General features: G+C 44.2%; 1 long non-coding RNA gene across 2 annotated transcripts in view; it reads right to left on the bottom strand.

Moving 5' to 3' along the window:
* The window catches only part of LOC140609304 (uncharacterized), a 31,379-nt gene that overhangs the window by 9,288 nt on the left and 4,520 nt on the right, over positions 1–17,571 (bottom strand). Inside the window, exons 2-3 of one of the 2 annotated variants that reach the window (XR_012011193.1) lie at positions 8,464–8,556; positions 1–7,545 (exon numbers count right to left, since the gene is read on the bottom strand). The exon at positions 1–7,545 is cut by the window's left edge and continues 15 nt beyond it. This is a non-coding gene — a long non-coding RNA (uncharacterized lncRNA). The remainder of the gene's footprint in view (positions 7,546–8,463; positions 8,557–17,571) is intronic. The other variant, XR_012011194.1, reaches the window with a different exon arrangement.

Here is a 17,571-nt window from a genome sequence, read left to right as displayed (position 1 = left end):
GTGCTAGGGAGACTTCTGAAGACACAGCACAGTATGACTGTCTTCCAAAAACATAGCACATCCTATAACAGAGAAAGGAGAGAGCAGGAAAGAGGGTGAGAGTCTGGATTCTAGAGCCAGATGCTTCTGCCCTTCTAACCAACCCCAGTCACACCACTCCACAGCTGTGCAACTTTACTGAACCCGCTAGCACCTTGATCTTAGACTTCCCAGCCTCCAGAACAATGAAAAATAAATGTCTGCCGTTTAATTTTTTTTCTAGATCTTGCTAAGCCTTGGTTTCTTACTCTGTGAAATGGGGCTAAACATTAGATTGCTGCAAGGATTGGGTGAGCAAATGAATGTGAAATGTTCAACCAGTGTAACCAGGGTTCAGAGCCCAGCAAGCATGGAATAACTACTCCCAGCCCCTGACTTTAGCTGGGCTGTTTGACTGAAGGCATGTCTCAGCCCCAGGGCTATATTCAAAAGAAATACAAATTCTCCCACGGAAGGTTTTGAAAGGTAGTATTTACCTTCCCAAAAAGTGTCTGAACGAGGCAGAGAGAGAATGTGTTACACAATTAAGGGAGAGTGGGGCTCCCCAACAAGGATCATTATACCTCTCCTTCCCCAGAAGCACCCTTCTCAACTACAACCCCACTTCTCTACTTTCCATAATTCTCTTCACCCTCTCATGCTCTCCCTCCCACTCCCAAACTACCCCTAGTACACTCTGTCCCACTTTCCCGCCACCAGGAAACCTCCTCCTGAAGCATCCTGAGTTGGTTTCAAGCCATGCCAGGCATTTGTCAGCCTCTCTAAGGACTGTGAAGGTTAGCTTGAGGGAAGTGATTTTTCCCACTTGTGTTAAACAAAACTGGATTTTATTTATTTTTTAAAAGATATTATTCATTTATTTGGGAGAGAGAAAGAGCATGAGCAGGGGAGGAGGGCAGAGAGAGAGGGAGAAGCAAATTCCCCAAGGAGCAGGGAGCCCAGTGTAGGACCCAATCCCAAGACCCTGGGATCATGACCTGAGCCGAAGGCAGACACTTCACCGACTGAGCCACCCAGGCACCCCAAAAACTGGATTTTGGGGATTTTAAAGAGAAAATCTCCAGGAGAATCTGAAAGGATGGAGGAGAAAATAGAAGAAGGTGGAAGGCAAAGGTTTTCCCCTGCTTTGCAAGGAAGAATGGACACTTGTCTTTCCAAAGAATGGAGGGAATGACTATAAGTTTACCCTGGGAGGAATGCGGGGTTACCAGTCACGCTGAGATGTGAGTGGCACACCTTTCATAGGCTCCACAGAGCCTCTGGTTACTTCCCACCATCACTGTGAGAGCAAGGCATTCTGCAGAAGCTCCGAGAATGCAGGAGAGCACCCCACATCTCTACCCGGGAACCCCAGAGAACATTACTCGCATCCCCCCCCCTCCACCCCCAAGAAGAAAGCACGGAAGAAATGTGTGTTTGGTGGTGCCACTGGTCATCCAGCCTGCCAGGCCAAGCTGGCATCCTTAAGGTCAACCCTCTGTCTCCAAAGAGGAACAAAGCATTAAAGGATCTGGAGGATTCCACAAAGATGGTATGCAGTAAGCAGCTGCCCAAAGCCCCTCATGGGGCCCCAAGCCTCAAAGCCTCACGTGGCTCTGGGTGTGATGGGGCCGCAGTGACAGCGGGTGTCTGGAGAACACTTAGCAACAGCTCTCTCATACATTACCAGAGCTTTCTCCATTAACCTTGGCTCTGCATTTAATGAGACGTATTTTAAGGTGGATGAAGGCTAAAGAGACAGAAGTTCACTAGAAGGCATTCCATATGCCAGGAGCTTTACAGATGTGATTCTACTGAATTCTTATTATAGTAGGTAAGTGCTATTATTCCCTTTCATAACTGAAGAAACTCCAGCTGCCGGGGTTCGAGCGAATTGCATGAGGTCGCAACACCTAATAAGAAGCAGAGTCAGGATTTGAAGCCAGATTCCAAAGTAGCTACTTTTCCTGTAACTGCATGCAGGTTCCCTTCCCTCAGGGTTTTACATTAAAATGGCAGCCCCTTAACTTTTACAGACCAGCTTACACATTTGTAAATGAAAGCTGGATGAAGAGACCCTCCAAAGAATCATTTTCTCAGAAACAATCATGCATGCCGAGCTCGAGCTCGGTTATAATCATCAATCCACTCATCACTCAAAACCCTGCTTGTCCTCTGCTGTCTTCATCCGTAGATTTACTTATTTCCTGGCCATGTCCAGAGCGGACAAATGACCGTGACAGCTGACGTGCAAGTCAAATAGGATTTCTTTGCAAATGGAGGAGGAAATTCTCTTTTCGAGAAGATTATGGTCCAGGTCTCAGCCCAACATAGGCTCCAAGCGGTTAAGATCATTCGCCAAAACAGTCGGAGCACCCAAATCACACTGAACGATTAGGCGTTCACTGCTGCCATTCATCATCTCAGGAGCCAAAATAAATCTGGGTAATTCTTTTTCTTTTTTCCCCAAAAGATGGAAAATCAAACATCAAATGAACCTGATTCCTTCCCTCCTAAAGCATATTGCCCAAATGGGCTCCTTTTGTTCGCCCCATTAATGAACTCCCCTCACTGTCAGGTGAAAAGACAAAAAGAAGGGGGAAAAATCTTTGATTAAAAGAAGAAGAAGAAGAAAAAAAAAAAGAAGAAGAAGAAGAAGAAGAGGAGTCCCTTAATCATTACCTGCCCAGTCTGGGAAGTCTGCAGAGTGTCTGGGGCAGCTCTATTAACCGTTTCTTTAAAAAAAAATGAAAATGAACCTCCTGACATGTGGCTTTTGTGTTCTTACATGTCTGATTTGACCTTCCCAAATGACAGCTGGGTCTAGAAGGAGATGGCGTAGAGTGTCTCAAAGAGAAGAATTAAGGGAAGTCAACGGGCTCCCGAATCTTTGTTCTTTTATTATTTCTCAAACCCTCATAGGTAGGACCAAGAGGCCTGACCTGACTTGCTGAGCCATTGGGCAGAGAGAAACCGGCAAAAATGAAGCAAAGCATGAAGCCTCTGGATACCCCAGGAGAAGGGAGAGGAAAACTCGGGGCCCCGGGGTTCCCTCTGTCACACAGCCTCACAACACGTCCCTGGAGGTCTGGTGTCTGTGGCTGCTCCACCCTGGATTGCCCCGGGCTGGACCATCACCCTCGAAATCCTTGCAAGGGAAAAAAGTGGTGTCAGCCTCTTCCCACACTGTGCATAGCCCACGATGGCCTCACTCCCCGAGACGACGACAGGTGTCACCCGAGGCTCAGCTTCTCAAAGCTCCCGCGAAGCTCTCCCATGAGGCTCCAAGGACCAGGCCTGCCTCCTTAGGGTCCGCCGTGTATATGTCGCTCTCTGGCGCATCGTGGACTCTGTATCGACAGAAATAAAAATGAGGCTGGCACGTGCCAATGAGCGAACGAGAGGGGAGGAACCTCAGAATCCTCCTGATGCCTCCGTGATGGCGAGTTGAGGACCCTCTTTGGAAACCTGGGCTGGAGAACACATCACCAGTGTGGCCGTGGCCGGTAGGAAGGCGAACCAGACGGCGGGCAGCCAAAGGAGAGGCGAGGCACCTCTCTCCACCCTCAGCTACTTGCAACCGCCAAGCACACAACCAGTTGAATTATATGTTGTGCAAACAGCGCGTGCCAGAGACTTCAGGTACCTGTAATTAGCCGCAGAGGGGGGTTGGCCTGCGTTTAGAGGCTTCCCTCTAATGAGATCATTACTTTCTACACTGATCCAATTCTGCGTGAGGAGTTTCTTTATGATCCCTTCACCAACTTCCTAAAAGTTTATGCTTGGCAGGAGGCAGGGGGCATCTACACCTAAAACTTGGACTCTGGGCCCCAAGAATGGTCTGAAAACTCAGAAGCTGCACGTTTAAATTGGACTCCTGCAGGATGAAGATTTCTCAGGTTGCAATTTGGTACCTCAGTTTCCCTATCTGTAGCCCTCCTGAATCCTGTAGGATCGAAAGGATAAGAATTTTAAGAGATTAAGAACATGGTGCAGACACAAAGCACACATGCAATTTATAAGGTTGCCTTATTCTGAGACAACCGAGGCACTTTAAGTAAACTCACTCAAGTAAACTCAACTTATTTACTGAGCCCAGGCTGTGGGTGCCCAGGAAGTGATCTAGGTGCCGCTGGTGATGCAGTAGTAAAGGGAACAGCTAAGTTCGAGTCCTTAAGAAGCTTATATGCTACTCAGAGGAGACAGAAAACAAACTATAACATAATGTAACATAGTGTAATATAATATAATAATTTCATGTATTGCTAAGTATGCTTTAAAAATAAAGATCAAGGGACTGGAGGCTGATGAGGGAGTAAGGATGCTATTTCAGACAGGGTGACCATACACCGTCTTTCTAAAAATTTGGTATTTGGGCAGAAACCCGAATGAGTGGGAGCAACACGGACATTTAAGAAAGGAGCACTCGAAGCCAGGGGAACCCACAAAATGCAAAAGCAGCTCACCTGTTGCTCAGCATTGCAGTCAGGAAAGAGACCAAGATTTGCCTCCCCAGATAGAGGCCGAGAAGGTGAGGTCTGGGGAGAGGCAGAGACTCCGCAGAGTCCACAGGCTTTCACAGTGTGGCCGGGAGCGGGTGAAGCCAGAGGAGGCCTGGCGGCAGTGAATGTGGCTCCATCCAGCAGCTGACCGTGCATGCCGTGTTTGGATGCAAGCTGGAGCAGCCTCCCACCCTGAGACCCATCTTTCTCTGTGAAGATCCTTCGACTTTTTTTAAATTATTATTATTTTTTGTAATGGGGATTGAATTGTGTGTGCCACTGAGCAGGGCAGCAGGAAGCTCTGTCAGTGGCCTGACACAAAACAGGGCCCTTCCCCACCCACACCACACACGTGAGGGGGCAGCTAGCCCCGCCAAGCCAGGGTCCCGTCTTCATACACCAAGTGCCCATTACCCTCTCACTAAATATTGTTTTTGCAAGGGCTTGAGCAAAATGACAAGCCTCTTTACAGTCTGAGTGCACCCCACCATAGTGCGTATATTATCCTAAGCCATAAAATGCTTTGAGGTTTCTTGGGATGGGAATGGGTATAAAATTACAGTCCATTATTATTATATATTTCTTTTCATTACTCTCTGTTATATTTTGTGGGTCTCACCAAGATAATTCTTGCTCCGCTGTTTACAACCTTCAGATATAAGTAGATGGTCCCTAAGTTCCCCCCAGAACATCATTTACCTATTCAGCTCTTTTAATCTTTCTTCATAAATCCAGCTGTCCTCTTCCATCACTCTGGTTGCTTTTCCCCCAACATTCAGCCCCATTTGTCTGTACCTGGCTGGTAATTAGAGGCTCAGAGCTGAGCACAGCTTTCCAGGTGGGGTCTCAGCAGGGTTGTCTGTTACTTCAAGTGTTGCTTAGCAGATCCATTTCCACCTCCTCCTGGGCCCCACATTTCACCCCAGACAGTGTAATACAAAAGGGAACCCCAAGGAGAACAACACAAATATTACCCCGACCCAGAAAATGGGTCCTGGGAGGAAGATTACAGAGCTGGGCCCTGTTCTGTGTAGAGCCCAGAAGCAGTCCCAGCAAGATGATATAAAGAGAGTAAGGAGTCATTTTCTCCTTCAACTTCAGTAACAAGAGAGCAGATTTGACTCCACAGAGGACACATCTTGTGTTAAATGTTATTAAAATCTGCCTGGGGCTGAGCTTTCTGGGGTTCCTCTCCTCCCAGAAGTTACTAGAAAGCTCCTCTTAGGTAAGATGGGACACAAGGAGGAGTGTCCCATCCCAGGACCAGCATGCTTCTTCTCCCTTCTCCACACTCTTGCCCCCCCCCGCCGTCCTCTTCCTCTCCTCAGTCATGGAGAGCTCAGCTTCCTAGCTGCTCACGGGCCAGACCATGACCTGGGACTGATGCATTTTCTCCTTGGCAGGTTTAGGTTTAGGGAAGGGAAGAAAACCACCTGGGCAGACAGCTTGCATGAGACGGTCACACCTCTGGCAATGGTATCAGCTTGGTTTTGCCTCATCTTGTTCACCCACCCCAACCCTAGAGAACATGTATTATAGGGTAGGAATCTGACGGGAGCTGGGGAGACATCCCCAAGCAGTGGGTTAGAATGTGTTTTTGTTGGTGTGGTTGGTTGGGTTTTGAGAGAAAGAGAGAGAGAGAGCGCAAGAGAGAGAGAGCATGCACACATGCTTGAGCTGGTAGAGGCCCAGAGGGAGAGGAAGATAGAGAATCTCAAGCAGACCCCCCGCCTGCAGAGCTTGGAGCCTGACATGGGGCTCGATCTCATGACCCTGAGATCATGACCTGAATTGAAATCAAGAGTCCGACAGCTAACTAACTGAGCCACCCAGGCACCTTAGAATGCGTTTTTAAACCAGACAGCACTGGGCATGGGGCCTCATTCTCCTATCAGCTGTGTGCTTTAGGGCAGGCAATCTAATCAACCCAGGCCTCAGTTTCCCCATATGCAAGACAGAAGCATCTCTCGAGGTTTTGTGAAATGGAAGGGAGAGGGGCATAAGGAAGGCCCCTAATACTTCACAGGCATTTATTTGCTGTTAGTGTTTCTTCTCTATGATGGGGGGCTGGTTCTGGGAGAACTCATGACATCTTGTGCTTATAAAATCTCTGTAATTATCTCTACTTACGGAAAGTTAGTGTTTGGAGGGAAAAAAATTCAAAGAATACAGTCAGTCAAATCCATTAGCAAGACAACCTAGAAGTTCATAACCTAGCTTTGATCTGCAATTTAGAGGAAGGAGTTTCCAAATACTTGAGGGATCATTTTCCCCCCTTGATGTGATGTTGGAATTTAACTCCCATTAACCGTTACAGATATAATGAGTTGGCATCCAGGGGAAACATACCCTCTAGTGCTTAATGAACACAAAATAAAACATTTCCTTTTATCTTCAACATCCACCAGAGTAATTTGAATGATGATATTCATATTCATGACGCATAAGACCCTTCCATCAGCTCTGTATTGTCACTAACACTCTTATAGAATGCCAATAAGTATGCTGAGATCTTTTTTGATGATGCTGTGATATGGAAGCTGCCGCTGCAGATGAATCATGGGGTCGCAGGTCAGTAGAAAGTAAGAAACATTCCACAGTAGCTGCCTTAAAATAATCACTTAAATTAATAGAGCAGGGCTCCTCTACCACCTGATAGGATGAAAATAGGGCCGTGGCAAAAATGAACTGTTCTCCCAAGCATGAAGTTCTACAGTTTGCCCAGCTGGGACTAGAAAGGGCAGACTTGGGACTTTGAAAAAAACTTCGGGGTAGAGGGGAAGGCTGTTCAGGCTGTGCACATATTGAATGTGAGAAAATCTCTGCAGTGAAGCCAACTCTCTCCCTCATTGTACCTGCAAGTCCTTGAGGCACAAGACTATGTCTTTCAGGTCTTTATTTTCCCTGCCTTTCCTAGCACAGAGCTTGGTGCCCAGTGGGTAACAATTTTGAAGCCTTCGCCGTGCACCAGGTCCTATGTTAAGCATTTTGCATCATATCATCTTATCCGTTTCTCATTACAAGTCTAGGAGAGAAAAAAAATAGTATTATTACTTTCCCTTTTTATAGGTTGGGAAACTGAGGGCAGTTTAGGGAGTTCTAAAAATGTGTTCAAGGTCACCCAGTAGATGTCAGAGCTGAGACTTGAATCCAGGTCTGTCTGATGCCATAATCTGTGTTGAAGCTACACACTCTGGGGTATTCAGTGAAATGTTTGCTGAACAGCACTAGAGTCAGTAATAGGGTCAGCATGTGCCAAGGCTTTTTATACACAAGTCTGTGGATACAAACAGTAATTCCAATATGGGATAAGCCTAGAAGAGATATATAACATTATGTAAAGAGCTATATAGTTAATATGTTGTAGGCTTTGTCATGACTATTCATCTTTGCTGTTGCAATTTGGCTAAGTCCAATAAAACTTTATTGACAAAAGCAGGTAGTGGATGGATCTGCATTGCCTTCCCCATGTGGAATTTGCCAACTCTTGGTATTGCCAACAAAATCAATGGCTACATTAAGTTGGAAGACAGGTATACCCCAAAGAAAATGGAGTAGAATTTGACACTATCTCTCTAGGATCCCAGAGGGAAACAGATAACACACTCAACTAAATAGAGTTTTGTGGCAGGACTTCACCCAGAAATGTGCACAGAGATAAGAGGACCAATGAAGGATGGTGAAATGTCCAGGGACCAGCAACACTGGGAAGATGTTACCAACCCTAGGCCTAAAGGGTCAAAGGGAAGAACATTATCACTGGAACATGACATGAACCATATTCATGGGAAAGGAGCTCTCTGTAAGGAATTGTGGCTCTAGATAGAAAGATGGATCCATTGCTTGAACCATGGCCCAAGAGATGAGGGGCAGGGTGACTAAAGACCCAACCTCTCTCACTTTGTGCCCTCTGATCTCCTGGCCTTCTACTTGCCAAACTCACCTGGAAACCAGGAAGCAATGGAGCCTGGTGTGTAGCCCAGTTGAGTAGAATTCTCAGGGCTCAAAGCAGGACAGAGAAGAGTGGAAGAAGGATCTGGAAAGATAATGGAGAATGATCATCACAGTTTTCTATGTTAAAGTTAAGCACTGCTCTTCCACTAAGATGCTGACTAGTTTTCATGAATCAACCAATATTCTTCTATACTTCCTTTTCCCCATATCTTTTTGGGCCAAGAAACTAGAAAAGGGTATTTTCTGGACAAACTACTAGTGGTCCTACAGATGGTAGCTCTTTTGGAGAATAATTTTGCAGTTCCCTCTACAGATATACTGGAAGAGTTTCCTTATGTACAGTTGCCCTGTGTCTCTGAATGCAAACGTGAAACCAGGTAAAAACCAAACAATGCATAGTGAATCAATGAATACCAAGAGAGAGTTAATAACATTATTAAAAAAAAAAAGAAGATTCTAGAAGGTTGTGACCTCTGGGTGATTTTTTTCTTGATATTTTTCTGTATTTTCCTTTTATTCTGTGGTAAGCAGGAAAAAGACACCCCCCCCACAAAAAAAAAAAGAAGAAAGAAAAGGGAGATCTGTCCTAATAACGTACTTTATTGTTCTGAAAAATGCCAAGGTTTACAACTCCAGGCTCTCCCGAGGATGTGTTACTGTTACCTACACACAGTCACTAATGCATTCACTCACTCATTTCACAAGTATTTACTGAGCATCTACTATGAAACAATTAGGATGCTAAGCACTAGGTTGCCAGTGCTGAAAAAGATTAGCACAGCCCTGCTTATATGGAGGCACCAGAAATAGATAAATGAGGCCCAGGGTCCTTCACCTTGAGGTCTCCCCAATTCAGATACATTGAGTACCCAAGAGAGTAAGTGCTATGAGACAGGTAGGCAGAGGAAGCTATAAGCACCCAAAAGGTGCTTAACCCAGTCAGGATTAATGGAAAGATTCCTGAAGGATATAACTCCTGAATTCTGTTGGGAGAGAGATACACAAAATTTACACAGAAGAATAAGGATGGCAAGGGCAGTCCAAACTGAAGGACCAGCACAAGCAAAATGTTGCAAAAAGTGGGGGTAAAAGGCTCTAGTAAGAGTGCCGTCCTGTTTCTATGATGATGAAAAGGTTCTATAAATCTATCCAAAATGGCAGTCACAACCACCTGTTTCTGTTGAGTGGCTAATCTGACTAAAGAACTGAGTACAGGGGCACCTGGGTGGCTCAGTGGGTGAGCATCTGCCTTTGGCTCAGGTTGTGATCCCAGAGTCCTGGGATTGAGTCCCGCATTGGGCTCCCTGCATGGAGCCTGCTTCTCCCTCTGCCTGTGTCTCTGCCTCTTTCTGTGTGTCTCTTGTGAATAAATAAAATCTTTAAAAAAAAAAACTGAGTATTTCATTTTAAATACTTTACATTTACATAGCCACATGGGTCTAGTAGCTACCAAATCAGGTGGACAACACAGTTCTTTTCTAGAAGAAAAGGTTGGGGTCGTGGTTCACAGCAAGAAGGCCATCAATTGGACTATATTCAATGGGCAACGGGAAGCCACTGAAGAGTGTTAGTCTGGAAATGACCCATGGTCAAAGTTGCGTTCATGGCAAATTGCAGCATGTGGAGGATGAAACACAAGGTGCCGCAGAAGCTCTTAAGATGGGGCCCCAACTCAGGATGAGGGTGGAGGGATCATTACAGAAGAGGAGGCCACACTTGAGCTGACCTGAAGCCATGGGCAGACATTTCTCAGCTGGCCCTGAAGGCACCAGAGACCTTGACAGGTGCAAAGTGACAAAAGCTGTCATGTTCAGGGAGTCCCGGGTAGTTCCCATAAACCAGGTTCTGATGCAAGAGGCAGTGGGCATGAGATGAGGCCCCAGAGACCGGGATGGAGGCAGGCCCTCTTTTCCTGTAAAGAGGTAGGGGGTCAATGTAGGCTCTTACACAGAGCAGCAGATCTTAGGTGGGACTTTGAGTTAGCTATCAACCTCTCTGAACTTCCATTGCATGTTTAGGGAACTGCGAAGCAAGGATAATGAGGCCCCTTGCACAGGTGTGCATGAGGGCCATGCAGCTCTCCTGCAGCAGAGGGGCTGCCTGGCCCCTCCTCCTCCTCCCTGTCACCTGTGGCATCTCAAAACGTGCTGTAGCTTCCCCTTCTTAGCTGTCACCACCACGGCCTTGACACTGAACCATCTGGAACATCTTCTTTTCAAATCCACCCCCCCACCCCCAACATCCCTATTCCACTAAATCATGGGTGTTAGGGGCCTTGAGGAGGAAACCAAAGCTCACTCTGGAACAATGACAAAAAGCATCCGGATTGTTAGAGAATTTGTTAATAAAGAAATGCCAAGACTTTTATCTGTAGTAAAACCCCAGGCCGCCACACTGGTGCCTCATGGGAAACCAAGTTGGTATGAATTCTGAGTTGCTCAGATTTTGCACGAAAGAACAGTCTTCCTTCACCCCTTCCCCCAAACACCAGCTAAAGTGAATGGGGGTAGGCTTGTTAAAGGTGAAATCTTCCAGGTCCACATTTTAAGTATTATTCTCTAGCAGATCAGGGGCTGACTCTCCATGTTCTGAGGGCATGATGCAACATCTAGCAATCAGAGGCGTGCCAGTTGGGCCGCTTGCAAAAGCCACACTTGAAAACACACACACACACACACACACACACACACACACACAAACCTGTTGCCACATCATTGAAAACTTTGGAAAACATTGTGTGTAGGAATAAGCGCTCCTTGCGTCAGGGCAGTGGGCAGTGACACAAAACCTTCTCTGCCGTGGAGTTGCTCTGACCACTCTTCCTTGTTACTGCTTGATGAGTTATTTGTTCTTTCTGAGCCATTTGTCATGACTGAAAAAAAAGTTGGGGGATCTGAAGCATTCTAGAGGAAACTTGGTGCCAAATAGACTGCCCCATGATCTGACCCTTGTGAGGTTGTGCTACAGATGTTAGGTCGGAGCTTGAAAAGAATGATCCATTCTTCTCTGTTCTGTTAGAACTTGTTGAAATACCATTAGAGCAAAACAAAGGAGAAACCGTCTGCTCAAAGTTTTGCAGGTATAGACTGTAGTGTGCAAGGAAGCGAAGCCCTGGGAGGATGAATTCTCAGGACATGATCCATAGTGGGAAAGAGCACACCCAGATCCCACCTCGGCCAATGAGCTCAGGAGAACAGTGTTCAACGTCTCTGAACTTCGGTTTTCTTATCTGTGTCTGTAAAACGTGAAGAAAATGATATGCTTCTCTCATCGGGGTGTAACACAGGAGATAGTGTAATGCAAAACATCTGGCAAAATGCCTAGTGCAGAGCTGCTGTTCAATACTTATCAATTATCTGAAAGATAATTGCCATATGACAAAGTAATTTATTCATTTGGTAGGTGTATATATTGAGTCAAGCTATGTGCCAGGCACTCTTCTAGTTGCTGGACGAACATACAAAACCCTTAGTTTTCTGGAGTCTACTGCCTAGTGGAAGGCACAGAGATTAAAAGTGAATATATAAAAAGATAGCTAATACCATATTAGGGAATAGTAACATAAAGAAAATAAAGCAGTGGGAGTGAATGGGTGACGGGCACTGGGGGTTATTCTGTATGTTAGTAAATTGAACACCAATAAAAAATAAAAAAAATAAAAATAAATAAAAAAAAACAAAAAAAAAGAAAATAAAGCAGGCTACATTCAGGAAGAATGTCAGAGGATGTTATTTCAGAAACCGTGGTCAGGAAAGGTCTCTCCAAGGAAGTAAATTAAGCACAGGTATTAACAAAATGAGGATGATTGCCACAGATAAAGCTGAGGGAAGAGTGTTCGCAGCAGAAGGAATAGCAAGTGCAAAGGCCCTGGGGCAGGAATGTGCTCTGCATATCGCAGGAACAGCAAGGAACTCAGTGTGGCCCAGAGAGCAAATTCTCAGGGAAGAGCAGTGGATGAGTGGAGGAGAGATACCAAGGGCTGGTCATAGGCTGGGGTGTTTTGAGAAGTGCTAGTAGTTTCATGTGTGTTTATCTTGTCCCTATGATGAGACTGAAAATCTCTTGGGTCAGTGGAACAGAGCAGTTATGACTCTGGTCTCTCGAACCTGGGGTGTTAGCCATGCTCAGGCTTTTTATATCGCTTTGAAAATCTCTCTTAATCTCTCTAAGCCCCAGTTTCTTCCTCCATAAAAGGAAGATAGAATGGTGCCTACCTCCCTGGATTTTTATGATGATTAAATGAGATAATTTTAGTAAAGTGCCTGGCATTAAGTGCTCCAGATGTTAGCTATTATCATTGAGGGCAGCAGGACCATTCTCTGCACTTTCCCTTTATCAATCAACAAACACATATTAAAATCTTACCTTTTGCAAGCTTTGTGATATATAATCCCGTACTCCCCACGTGTGTGTCGGGCACATAACTCGACTCTTAATTAATTTTTATAGCCTTACAAGACAGCAATACTTTCTAACCCAGCAATCAGCTGACTGATCATTCTGTGCAGAACCCAAGAATCAGGAAGAAAATAAATCTTTGAATTCCCAAAACACCCGTCAGAAACGATTATGCACTAAAGCTGTAAACTTGAACCACGGCGAGCTCTTCATTCCTTCCGTGCTTTTAAACCCAATCACATGCTCAATCGGCCAGGTTTTCTCAGGTCACAGAGGGTTGAAAGGGACGGTGGCCAAAGGCCAAGATGCTGAATGTCCAGAGAGCCAAGAGCACAAAAGAAGACTAAAATCAGAGCTTTAAAAAAGCAGAGAGAATTCCAACTATTCATGCACTCCGTTATTTATTCAATACTCATTCACCTGACTGATATTTATGAGGGACTCTTGCCAGCGAGGCACTGTTGTTGAGAGCTGTGCACACAAAAGTACCAAGAACATCATCCTTGCCCTCACAGGGCTTCTTTCAGCAAGGGATCTGACTCAAGAGCATGCTGAGTGCTAGGCTAGGGTCAGTACTGGAGAGCAGAGGGAGCTGGAGAAGCACCGATCGGTCTGGGGCCACCAGAGACCATTTCCTGGAGGAAATATGGGGCCATTGATATCAGGGCACTCAGGCTGTGGTTCATTCAGTGACTCAGTGAGAATCATCATGCTACAGTCATGGGTGCTCAAAACCATGATGCTGAATGCACAAGATAAAGACAACCAATGTTCACTGTGCTACACTTGATAAGGTGGGGAATTATACAAAGACGTCCATTCGAAATTATTTTAGTACAAGTTTCAGCTCACTTTCAGTTCTGAAGTTCACATTACCTGGAAATTTTGGCTTAATTTCTAGGTTGGACTCTTGCCCTTGTGGCACTAACATTTATTTCCCAGTGAGAGTCAATCTATGAGGAATTATTGTTAGTCTGTAGTTTTCAGACAATGTATGAGGTATACTGTGTAATATTTTGTATTATACCTAAGTATTAAATTAAATATCTGTTTTGGTCTTTTTTTTTTTTTTAAGTATCTGGTTATAGGGAGAGGATTTAGGAAGAAGCATTCTTCACTATAGGAGTCCTATGAAAGCTTGGTACTACCCAGCTTGGTACTTGGTACACTTTTGAATCTAGAACACAAGTAAGTCTGTTAACTTGACTATGACTCGTAACTAAGTAATGGCCAGTTGTCCACCTGTTTGGTTTACTCGGAAATACATGCCATTGATATTCAATGCAATGCTATTTGTTAGAGTAAAAGATTGAGAATAATCTAAAACTCCAATAACAGAGCACTGGTTAAATAAAAGATGGCAAATCCATAAATGGAATGTTATGCAATCATTAAAAAAGAATAAGATTATGCTATATGGAACATTCTCCAAGATACATGTTAAGGGAAAAAAATCATCTAATCTTTTTTCATTTATTTATTTTTTTTTAAAGATTTTTATTTATTTATTCATGAGAGGCACAGAGAGAGAGAGGCAGAGACACAAGGCAGAGGAAGAAGCAGGCTCCATGCAGGGAGCCTGACATGGGACTCCATCCTGGGTCTCCAGGATTAGGCCCTGGGCTGAAGGTGGCGCTAAACTGCTGAGCCACCTGGGCTGCCTGCATGTAATCTTTTTTTTTTTTTTTTTAAAGATTTTATTTATTTACTCATGAGACACACACACAGAGAGAGAGAGAGAGAGAGAGAGAGAGAGAGGCAGAAACACAGGCAGAGGGAGAAGCAAGCAGGCTCCATGCAGGGAGCCCAACACGGGACTCGATCCCGGGTCTCCAGGATCACGCCCTGGACTGAAGGCGGCGCTAAACCGCTGAGCCACCCGGGCTGCCCTCTAATCTTTTTAAAAAATAAAACCTATTTTGTAATGAATGGGAGGATGCGCAAAACATTAGTGACAATGGGAGTCTCAAAGTAGGGGTGCTGGGTGACCAGAGTTTAGGAGAGGAAGGAAAATCACGTTACACTGGTAAATTTTTATGTATTACAAATTAAAAAGCAAATTGCAAACAAAATTTTAAAGGAAGAAAAAGCAAAAAGTATCACCAATTCCAGAGGGAACATGTTGGGTGTAAGATGGTGTTACACACTGAGAAGGTGTCAAGCGAGGGCTGTCCTGGCGCTGTCATTTGGGGTAGAATCAGTGATCATAAGTCAGCAGTCTGCAGAGAGAATCTGTCTCCAAGATGGGTGAGCTCCATGCTTTAAAAATGTGGATTCAAAGGACTGAGCACACATTTCTCCAAATAAGATGCTCAAGTGTTCAATAAGCACATGAAATGGTGCCAAACATCACTAATCATCAGGGAAATGCAAATCAGAATCACAATGAGATACTATATTCCATCGATTAGGATTGCTGCTATCAGACAAATAGGCAAAACCCCAGAAAATAACAAGAGTTGGGGAGACATATGGAGAAAAGGAACGCTTGTGTCCTTTCCTGGAATTATAAAATGGTATGGTTGCTGTGGAAATAGTATGATAGTCTTCAAAAAAACGAAATACAGAATTACCATGGTCCAGTGCAACAATCTAGCAGTTCCACTTCTGGGTATGTATCCAAAACAATTAAAAACAGAGTTTCAAAGAAATGCTTGTACACCCATGTCCATGATAGCATGATTCCCAATAGCTAGAAGGGGAGAGCAACCTGAATGTCCATCAAAGGATAAATGGATAAACAAAATGTGGTAAATACACACACTGGAGTATTATCCAGTCATTAAAAGGGAGGAAATTCTGACATATACCGCAACAGGAATGAACCTGGAGGACATTACGCTAAGTGAAAAAAGCCAGTCACAAAAAGACAAATACTGTGTGATTCTACTTAACGGAAGTACCTAGACTAGTCAAATTTATAGAGCCAAAAAAAGTAGGATGGTTGCTAAGGGCTGGGGGGAGAGAAGACGAGAGACATTCAGTGGGAACTGAGTTTCCATTTTGCAAGATGAAAAGAGCTCTGGGGATGGACAGTGGTAATGGTTGTACAATCATGAAAGTGTATTTAATACCACTAAACTGTACACTTAAAAGGATTAAGATGATGGATTTTATGTTATATGTACATTAAATAATTATAAAAAAAATTTAATGTGAATTTGGATGTATCCAGACAGACCTCCCAATTCTTCAACCAAATTCATATGTTTTGTAGCCAGACTCACACATTTGCGTGAAAAATGAGTTTTGCACATTTACCTCACCTCCCTGGCCCCACATGCATCTAAGTTTGTGAGCCTTAGGAAATGTATTTAACCTTCTTAGATGTGTGGAAGCGTCTGGAAGCTGAAATCATCAGACTCTGTGATGTACTGCATTCACCCCCTGCAACAGATCGAAGATGTTTTGGTACATGGGTTAGTGACAGCTTCACATGCACTTTAGTACCTCAGCTGGGCAAAAGGTGACAGAACCAGTGCAGGGAAATTGAAATGAAATGATCCCATGGGTTTGGGTTTGTTTTTTGTTTTTGTTTTTGTTTTTGTTTTTTTCCTCCTTAAAATCTTATCAATCATTCCGGGTTAGGCGGGGAGAGGGGGAAGCCTGGTATGTAACTTTGAGACATGTCACACCATGTAGAAAACCTGGTTCTCTGCTATCATTTTTAGGACAAGTGGTATAACAGTGTCTTTTCCTCATGGTTAGATTTTCCACCTCAACTCAACAATACAATTTAACAAAATATCAACTTAAACAGGAATGAAGGAGGAAACTGTAAGGTACATAGATCAAGTGGACAAGATTTCTGCAATTCAGGAGCCGGCCCACAGCCCCAGGCACGAAGGACTGGCACTGAGTGGCACTTAGGGACTTCAGATGATGATTCTTACTTATTTCTTCCATGGCAGGTAGCACTTTCAACCCCTTTCTTGTTTGTGTATAAGAGATCCCTAAAAAGGAGCTGGTTTTACTAAAGATTCCTCTTTTTCTCTTTTTCCCTCCCTCTGCTTGTCCCTCCATCCCTCCATTCCTTTTTTCTTTCCTTCTACCTTGCTGCCATAACCATCACTTACCAAACGTCCGCTATAAGCCAGACATATCTAAAAGTAGAAGATACTGTGGCTTCTAAGACAAAGTCCTAGACCTTTTCCCACTAACATCCTGGTCAGGAAGATTGCCTTCCTAGCCCAAACTCTAAAACTCTATGTGTCTGAAGGTAGTGCGCTGGGAAAAAAAAAAAAAAAAAATCTGTCCTTGAATAATGTCCTTGAAGAAGCTAGAGTGCATAAATCCATCAATACGCTGGGGCGTTGCTTGAACCTGACCTCTGAAACAAGCAACAGAAATATTTTGACTTTATAAATAATGCCTTTAGTATATTTATAGTGTGTCTTTCCAGGACACAGCTCCAAGAACCTCAAGATTTATGTGATATATAGAGAGGAAAATCATCCTTGTGTGATACATATGGAAAATAGGTTTTAAAAAAAAAATCAAGTGACAAACCTCTGTAGGATAATCAACTTGAGGACACTTGTCAACCAGTATCCCACAGGAGTCATCTTACTTAATTTTTTTGTCAACAACGTGGTTAAGTGGATCTTATAAATGATTCAAAATATGTCTGAGTGGCTGGAACTAGAAGCAAAAATGGTTTTTCAAACAACCTTGACAGCGATTCCTGTTGACAAACAAG

Source organism: Canis lupus, chromosome 18 (assembly GCF_048164855.1).
Source record: "Canis lupus baileyi chromosome 18, mCanLup2.hap1, whole genome shotgun sequence".
Classification (NCBI taxonomy): Eukaryota; Metazoa; Chordata; class Mammalia; order Carnivora; family Canidae; genus Canis; species Canis lupus.
Note: the sequence above shows the minus strand (reverse complement) of the source record. Positions and strands in the feature narration are given on the sequence as shown.